This window comes from Boleophthalmus pectinirostris, unplaced genomic scaffold, assembly GCF_026225935.1.
Source record: "Boleophthalmus pectinirostris isolate CB_2022bp ecotype Guang Dong unplaced genomic scaffold, ASM2622593v1 HiC_scaffold_21, whole genome shotgun sequence".
In the NCBI taxonomy this organism is placed as follows: domain Eukaryota; kingdom Metazoa; phylum Chordata; class Actinopteri; order Gobiiformes; family Gobiidae; genus Boleophthalmus; species Boleophthalmus pectinirostris.
This window is the reverse complement of record NW_026571175.1, coordinates 19,777,136-19,786,585: the sequence shown is the minus strand read 5'-3', so window position 1 is coordinate 19,786,585 and position 9,450 is coordinate 19,777,136. Positions and strand designations below refer to the sequence as shown.

At 37.8% G+C, this 9,450-nt stretch overlaps 1 protein-coding gene across 2 annotated transcripts in view; it reads left to right on the top strand.

Moving 5' to 3' along the window:
• ripor2 (RHO family interacting cell polarization regulator 2) overlaps positions 1–9,450 on the top strand; it is a 72,765-nt gene that overhangs the window by 20,071 nt on the left and 43,244 nt on the right. Inside the window, exon 1 of one of the 2 annotated variants that reach the window (XM_055157667.1) lies at positions 8,663–8,851. The exons of the other annotated variant lie outside the window; for it this stretch is intronic. The gene's annotated coding sequence lies outside the window, so the exon portion shown is untranslated. Of the gene's footprint in view, positions 1–8,662; positions 8,852–9,450 lie in introns of those variants that run through there. 2 annotated transcript variants of the gene reach the window in all.

Here is a 9,450-nt window from a genome sequence, read left to right as displayed (position 1 = left end):
AGTTGCATTTACGAATGGACTGTACTTTACCTTAGGTAGGGACAAATCTTAAATGAATGAAATAAATCGATATAACAGTGCCTAGATCTTAAACATTATGTCCTGTTCTGTTAACACTGCTGATCTGAACATACACTTTCACTGTCTTGTTCCGCCTACTCAGCTCTGTCCCCTATAATTGTGTCCTCAGATTAAAATGTCTGTGCAGTGCTTTGTGTGTGTGTCCACTGTGTTAGCTGTGACCTGAGGGGACCTAGTGCAGAAGAGCCATATTAATGCCATGTTTCTGCCTCTGACAGTTGGCCTCAGTGACCTACTTCAGACTAAACACTCTGAACAGCCCTTCTTATGTTTTGTGGTTTTTAAAAGCCTGGAATCCCTGTGCATTTTATATTTCATAGTTATGCCAAGACCACAGATGCAAACTGTGAATTTTGTATGCTTCAACGATATGCTCATATCTTTTCTTATATATTATCCTATTCAGTTTTTATCTATTTTGTTAAGCACTTTGGAGTGCTGTCTGTTTTAATGTGCTTTATAATAAACCCTTAACTTGACTTTGATATACCTTAAGAATTCCTATATTTTGTGACTTAGTAAGTAGCATTACTAATGTCAGTGATAGTAGTAACTGTAATTGAGTAGTAGTAGTTGTAGGTACTGTTGATCATGTAAGTGATGAGAAATTAGGATAATTTACACAGCAATAAAGAATTTGAAGCAAAATATTAATTTTGCTGACTGGTCCTACAAATTGTGTCTATTGCAAGAAGACATTATTTGGCATAACCTCTTGAATTTCCTCTGAGTAGTAGCAGAAAAACATAGAAGCTGTAGGTGTGTTTAATGTTGCCATGTCTGAAAGGATGTGGAAAGTTTATTCATAAAGTCTTGGGAGGAGCATGAAGTCAAGGCGATGCCGCTGGTGTAAACTTGACTCCTCTCTGGTCGCTCTTGTTTATTGGTGGATTATACGTGATATGGCTTGGGTCTGGCTGCTCCTCTAACCTTTCCTTCAGCTCCTATAGGGTTACTATAGTGATGTGTCTGTGGTGATGCTGGGCGTGTGAGCTTTACACTCGGTGGTTTGGAAACGCACTCACAATGAGGTAATCCCGCCACGGTCATGACAGACAAGAGACCACCCTGGACTCCGTGTGGGAACAAGTGGATTTTGGCTCTCAGAAAAGGTTGTAGGTGTATGAAACAATAGAGTGTTGTCCATGTTTATTAACCCAATATTCCCTTTGTTCCTCTTTGATGGGTTGTCAAAGCAAACTTCAAGCCTATGAGTTTGGGCCTATTTATTTATTTATTTATTTATTTATACAAATTTATATGAATTTATATGAATTTATATGAATTTACATGAATTTATATGAGATGCCCTTGCACATTCACCCCACTATGGTACTGAATAATACAGATTAGTAGAAGCAAAAATATTTTATAAGGATGTACCTATACCAGTATCCTGGTTGGGCCCTTAAATTGATGTAATATGATTATTTACAGAATGATTTAGGTCTAGAATGTTTCATAATGTTAATCAACTTTTAATCATATGAAGATGGTCAGTAGTTATGTGAAGGATAAATAACAGTTGCATAGCACATCTGGATCCATTTTGTAAAAAGTTATCTGTGTTTTAAGGAAGTAAGCACCATTTTACATCCCTACACTGGTATCTGTAAATCTCCAGTATCCAGTAGTAGTAAAGTAATAGTCAATGTATTGATAACAATATCAGAAGTAAGGAAGCTGAATCGGCACATCTCTAGTATTTTAGTGGATTAGCAGTAAAAATGTGATATTGATGTTTATTGTTTTGACTTAACTCAGATTATCCATCTCATCCAATTATCCATCTTTTGACCACTGTTAATTTACCAATAGTGGCAGCTAATATAAGAACTAAATAAGAATCATTTTATAAGCATTTTTGCTACATACTATGAGCCTGTCTTACCAGTTTTGACAGTGTGATTGATGCTACAGCAGTCTTCCTCCTCACATAATGCCTGTCTAGACCAATTATGCACTCAGTCTGACCAGTGATCATTAATTATGCACCAGCCAGCATCTCAGAAATCCTTCTCTTTATCTTGAGAGCATAGTCCGTTCCCACATGACATATTTCATGCCTTCCCCACTGTACCTTATTTGAAAACCTTAAAGCATTGTGTTATACTTTCTTCTACATCTGCGCTCCAGGTATGTTTTTGAGGAGGTAACAACATTCTAACATGGCTTAAAGCTCACAAGAATCAATTTTGTGTAATATAGGACCTTTAAAGAATCCTTATACAGACACAAATCACTGCACTTTTGTCCACTGCAATTCAATACAAGTCATTTAACATGATGTGCGAAAAAGCAGAATATACTGCACATTATGTAATGTAATATAAGTTTAACAGTAAGGTTTGCAAGTATTGGGTAGTAGTGTGAAATAATAATGGTGCCTACTATGGAATTAGTAGCAGCAGCAATAAAACCTTGTAGGATGTCATGTGAGCAGTAGTAGTTAGTAGTAGCAGTAAGTAGTAATTGTAGTAGTTCTAATTGTAGGGCCAATACCAATCATAGCATCAGGAGTAGTTATAAAAGTTGCTGTAGTAGTAGTAGTAGGTCTAATAATAGTAGCAGCATTCGCAGTAGTGGCATGAGTAGCGTTCATTTCATTTCATCAGTTTGTATTTGTAGTAGCAGTCATTCAACAAGAGGACATACTGTATAGTTCTGGTAATGTGAGCCATAGTCACAGAGTGTTTTTCTTTGATATTCTAGCGCTGTGCATTCACACACCATCAGCTGTGCCTGTACATCCCTTAGCCTTGACCTCTGACCTCACAGTCATGTGACCTTTCCCAGTCCTCCCTGAGACATCCAGACCAAAACAGCAGAGTACAAGTGCAGAAGGGACTTTGTTATTGATGTTTAAGTGAAAAAAAACCCAAAAAATTCTAAAGCTTTTGATGAAGACTCAATGCCACGTTACATAATGAACAGGAAGTCTGGGAGGGTCTGGAGGAGAGGGGGTCCACGGTACAGACACAGTGTTGTACTTCAACAAGGTTAGTGTTGCCTTTCTATCGGAGTGCACCAGAAGTATATTATGCTGGTTATTTGAGTTTTAGCAATGTTTTAAGAAATTGTAAACGCACAAAATATTTAAGACATTATTAAATTAATTGTGATATATTGATTTTGAACTTGTCTTTGGTCGTATTGCCTGAGCTTTTGTGTATTACGTAGGTTAATTCTACTGATATCTAAGGCCATTATTTTGTGTTGAAAATTGCATTATATTGTCTAACAAATTGTGGGTTTTTTTGTCAAGTATCGACTAGTTTGAAATACTGTTTTTTTCCAAAGCGCAGGTCTCAAGGTAACAGTCATTTATTTAAGCATGTTAATGTCCAAGGTCTTTGGTATAAAAATAATCCTATGGTGGGTAATAGTTTGCTCTTCATCTCTCTTCAGAACAGTACCAGGATGCCTCTTGTCTATTTTCAGCTTCCGTACTTTTTCTGTCAATGCAATTCACGTAGAACCTTCACAGAAACTGACCTTCCAGTCCAGCGCACCTCTAAATCCTTTGAGAAGAATTTTAGAATTCTGAACAAATGTCCTTCACATGTGTTAAAATAGTCACTATTTTGATTGCAAGAGAGAGAACAAGATTGTGCTGAATTGTTGCATTGATGTTTTAGCATCTAAGGCTACAGTTAAAAACATTGCTGGCTTTGCTTGTGTTCAGTTGTGTGTTTCTGCTTGTTTCTTAGTGTGTAAATATAGCTCTCCTCAAGGACTGATGATGACAGCTATAATGACAGACCCAACCAAACAGCAACTGAGTGTGACCAGGAAATATGTGAGCTTTACATTTTTTATACTCTACAGATCTGATTCCCTGTCATTAGTCAGTATAGACATTATGTAAGGGTATGTTTAATGCTTGGGTTCAGTGTGAGTTTAAAGCATTTCAGTGAAAGTGACAAAAACTTGTATTGTTGTTATGGCCGGAGGGCTTATAAACCTCCTGTAGAGAACACAGACGCCACAGACCCAGGATGCCTCATAAAAACTGTGACGTCAAATACAACCAAGAATGCAGTTTAAATTTTTTTTTAAAGAAATTAAAATTCCTAAAGTTATGAAGGGTGCTTTAAAGGAAACCAAGCAGAGTGGGTGAAGGAGAGAGAGGACAGCTGGGAGGTCATTGTAACTTGTTCAAAAAGAGATGTTTCTGACAGAAGAGTGAAGAAAATTATGGTGTTACAAACTGTTCCAACTAAAGACTATGTATATATATCTTCTGTTGTCTGACTTTAGTTTTACTTCTTCAAATAACATAACTGACTTAACATCACAGAATCTAAAATTAGATCTGGAACAGTGAGCTTTGTGATTCTGTATAAAGGCAGTAACAAGACTCGCTATTATAATATACTAAACAACATGACAAATGATGACACCATCAGAGGAATGATATGAATGATTTATTGTTTTCTATTGTGATGCACCCTTGAATTAATTTATGTTACATTTACGAAAATGAATAGGCCTATTGAAAGCCAATTTTAGATTAATTTATAATAAGACAAAATCTAAATCATCAAATCAAAAATCATGTATATCAGTATAAGGAAATTATGATTTATTTTTTGTTATATTTTTTGCCATTGCCCTGACATACTTGTTTAAAAGTGCACTATGTAACTTTTCAGTTAGAGAGCCGTCACCTTCTTGTTTTTATCGATATGTCATTGCTCTGCTTCAAAACGATCACAATGATATGACATTGAACAGATCTAACTTACATTTAGTTACAGGTGGTTTTATTGCTCAAAAATACCCAGAAAAACAGGCATTCTGACTGTGGGCGACATTGCCTCTCCACAGATCTGATCAGTAACTTGGTCTGGTTTGCTCTCCATGATGATAGCAAGGTTTAATACCATACTGTGAAATATTCCAGACAAAGCATTAACATCTCCATGGAGAAAAGTAAGTGGCGGACCCTTCAAAAATTACACAATGCACCATTAAGGGATAACAGTAGCTCAGTTGGAATTTGTGTCCATTGATCCAAAGGTTGGCAGTTTTAATCCCACACTGACAAACTTTACAAACTTAACATCACATTTTTGTTCAACCCTCATGAACAGCTTCTATATTGATTGCTAATGGAGAATTTGTGAAGTCTTAAGTTAGATTAAAACTGTAGAGTTGATAATATAATAAATCCTTCAACTTTTAGTATTAATTATACCAGTGTGGTGTAATGAAGCCCGCTCTATACTCACACCGAAGTGATGGATTAAAAGGGACAAGTCATTTTCTGCCCTCTTTGCTTTTGTGGACGACCGAGCTCAATCGGATTTGTACGGCCTCAGCACAACACCATATCCACTTATAGTCTCAATTAAACTGGCAGCCGATGTTCCAGTGCAGTCACTCTTCATAAAACTGACTCCTAAAGATGTATTTTTTCAATTTGGCCTCTGGATTTAGTGCCAAAAGGTGGAAGCGTTTGCACTACAATCTCATATAGTTTGATATATTTGTGGTAGAAGAAGAAGCAATCAAAGCAAGTCGCTAGAGGAGGTAATTTTGACCACATCCCGGTTGCTATGTAATTATGGGTGGTCGTGCTATTGTTGTGGCTGTATCTGTCTGCACATTTGAGAACAGAGGTGACGAGCAGTTAACAAGAACTGTACTCAGACAAGAAAGAACTTTTCTGTTGTATGGTCAGCCACCTGCTTGTGTCCATGGGGATAATAATGCTGTGCCTGTGATTGTTCCACATTATGGAATTTTTATCCATCTCCACAAGGACAAGCATGTGAAGCATGTCACATCTAATTTTATTAATATTACTACATTTTACACTGTATTTTACTGATCTTTAATTAACGTTTTGTGCCTATGTCCTGTTGTGTTTGTCTTGACATCAGTCTGCCAATTAGCCTGACTCATCAGCTGGTTTCACTTCATGGAAACCACCTGACCTCACAGCATTAGAATTTATTCTCTCGATAGTAGGCGGGTACTTTTATTTAACCAATCACTCTATTTGGTAGTGGCATATGTAATGCCCTTCTAACGGGGATAACTGGTATATTAAGCTTTCCCCAAAGAAAAAAGCTTTGCCTGAAGAAGGGCAATAACTTCTTTCCCCTTGGTAAAATTCACCAAACATTCTTGGGAATCCTGAGAATTGTTGCCAACACAGAATGTATGGCTTCGTCTACATCCATCTCGACTGCTTTGTGTACTGTTGTGCTGTACCACAAAAGGGACCCAGACAGGCGCTTGAGTTTGATGTCATGGCTTCACAGCTCTTTGCTGATTGGCCGGTCTACAACTTCCGGGGTTTTTGCAAACTGTCTAGTGCCTGCCAGTACTTGCAAACCATCTAGTGTATTCTGATTCCTGACCTAGTCGCTTGAGAGAAATGAAATTGAGTGCAGGCACTAGCTGCCAAAGGGACTATGGATGAAAATGAGCCTCCATGGCCAACTCTGTACTTGTTCTTTAATGTACATTGTGCCATATTTAAGAAGTAAACATAAACATGTCAGATCTGCAGACAGGTGACCCTGCTCACGGAAGAATATGTGATTTTAAAGGAGTTTTTGTTGACAATAAAAACATCGATTTGATGAATTGGCAAATAGATGTGTTTAATTCCATACTGGGCAGGCAAACAAATAACATGAATATAAGCAGGTCTTGCACCCTCAGAAATTGTGCATAAATATGTTTATAGTGCAATAGTTACATGGTGCACTCTTAATGTTGATGTTACCAGTTTGACAAACAATATACAATTAAGTGCAAGTTCCAGTATTACCAATTACCAAACTAGGCAATACAATAATAGTCGATCCAAACTGATATATTTTATTCTTCACAATCAACATGAACTCATTAAATACAAATTGCTCATCTGCTCACGTTCAGGATAAAACTAAATCATCGCTAACAAATTAATGCTACCTTATGACGCTTATGTTGTCATTTCAGCCTAATGGGAACTTTCTTGTTATTCAGTTACAAGAAGTTAAAATGAAATGTAAATGTGTGAATATAAATATGTAGCTACATTTGTTATTCTTTCTCAGCTCTATAGGAGGAAACACAAAAGAAAAGTATGAGTAGCACTGTTGGCAAAGGTGTCAAGTCAACACAGTGCATCTAAATGTGACTCAGAGCAGTGAAGTGTTATAGACATGTCAAATATGTGGTGTGGGCAAAAGAAAAACAAACACAGAAAGAAAGATTTCAGAAAGTGACAGCTGGTTGAGTCCTGGGCTCAGACATGGATGGACCTCACATATATATGGCACACCTAAAGATAAACATCATTACAGCAGCTCAGAGAAGATGTGTGTTATGTAATCTAAATTAATAGCTGCATTCCTTTCAGTGTGCTATTTTTGAGATGGCTAATTTTATCCTGCACACAAAGACCAGAGCTGCAGAGAGAATCTTTTGATGGATGCTCATGCTGTCATTCAGGCTACTCACAATAGCATAACTGGTTAGCTCTTTGGATTTTATAGTTAAATCTAAAAACTGTGTTATGTTTAGCTATACACTGATTTGAAAATGCATATTTATCAAAATTAAAGGGTCAGGGTTATGTATGGTGCTATTGACGAATGACTGACAGTATGATTCTTACATATGACAATGCATAAGGGCCTCTCTTCACCTCTTATATTAAAGGTCCTATATTATGCAAAATTAATGCTTGTGAGTTTTACGACATGTTATACTGTTGTTTCCTCATCAAAAACATACCTGGCATTGTGTTTTGTTTCATTGCGTGTAATCATTTATTATTAGCCCAAGCTCAAAATGCTCTGTTCCACCTTGTGATGTCATGAAGCATTACTTTAATAGCTCCTTTTACCTTTAATTCAGCCAAGATTGACAATTCTAAGGCTGACATTATCCAAATAACTCTAGTGAAGGTGCATGGAGTGGTTTGTGTGTTAAATAGGGATGTAACAATATCCAAATCTCTCAATACGATATTATCACGATATGCATCTCACGGTACGATATTTATTGTGATATATTTTGGAGAGGCTGATATAAATGTAGGTAGGAAGCTTTTTTGCTTTTAAAACCCTGACAAGAATTTGATGTGAATTATTACTGTCATAATCTTAAGAATTCAAGTGAAAAACATATTTCTTCATGTTGTCTGCTCTGAAATGAATCATGGGATATGTAGTTACCGATGTTTATTAGCTAGTGTCACTATAAAACCATGCATTTAAGCAAAGGAACTGGTGATTCGATACATTGTGACGCCCCACAATAATATTGTGAGACATTTGATGATACAATATCACAGTATTTTGGTTATTATTACATCCTTAGTGTTAAACATAACTTCAGGTATGTTTCTGATGAGGAAACAACATTATAAAATAAATCAGATTAGATTCTGACTCCAAGTGCTTGTAAAACTACCCCAAACCCCAATTGAAAGCAGTGTGGTCCAAAGCTGCAAAGCCACTCCCCCGTGCCTCATCCTCGGCCTCCTATTGGCTGAGGGTCGTTCAGGAGGAGGAGCCGCAAACACAAACGGAGTGGTCTCGCTGTTGGCTGTGGACAGACAGAGGCAGTGCGCGCAGAGGAGCGGTCGCTACGGGGGAGTTCGCTTTCACTTGTTCCTTTTCATCGCGGATCTCACCAGACATTTAAACCGCGACGTCCGGCGTATGTCTTTACCATAAAGGCGGTTTCTTTACGCGCGGATATGGAGCGGATACACGGGCACCAGCGCCTCTGAGGAGACTCCCGTGGAAAGTTTCAAGAGGTGAGCATTAACACGATAATTGATAACTTTGTTGGGGTTACAACTGGAGAACACGTTTAGAAAAATAGCTTGGGAAATGGCTCATCAGGCTGTAGTTTTCTGGACTTGAGCTGTTTCAAATGGTTTATCAGGTTTTTACAAATTATCCCAAAACGTAATATGGTGTTGCATGTTCATAAATTTAACAGACATCTCCCCAGTTTTTTCTGCCTTTTAATTTGTACACATTTATGGGGGTGCGTGTAATTGCGTAAACCTTGTTTGCAGTTTCGCTCATCTGAATGGGCTTTGTTGGGTCTCTGTCACGTGACCGGTCCGTCTTTCACTGCTTGCAAACTTTCTGACAGATGATGTGCCGCTGTGAGTAATGTCTGGCCTTGGTTGTCGCTTCTGGAGACGGCCTTACAATGGGCTGGAATTCAGGGAAGCACGTCGGTGTGCGTCGTCTACGTGTCTCTGCGAAGTTTTGACTTTTCACGTTGTGTGCAAAACCTGACAGAACCAGGACAGGGTTATTTTTTTAAATGCCCCTGCAGCTTTTTCATGGAGGGTCAAAGGAGCATCATCTGCAATACCACCCACAGCGGCTATTCTGGTGG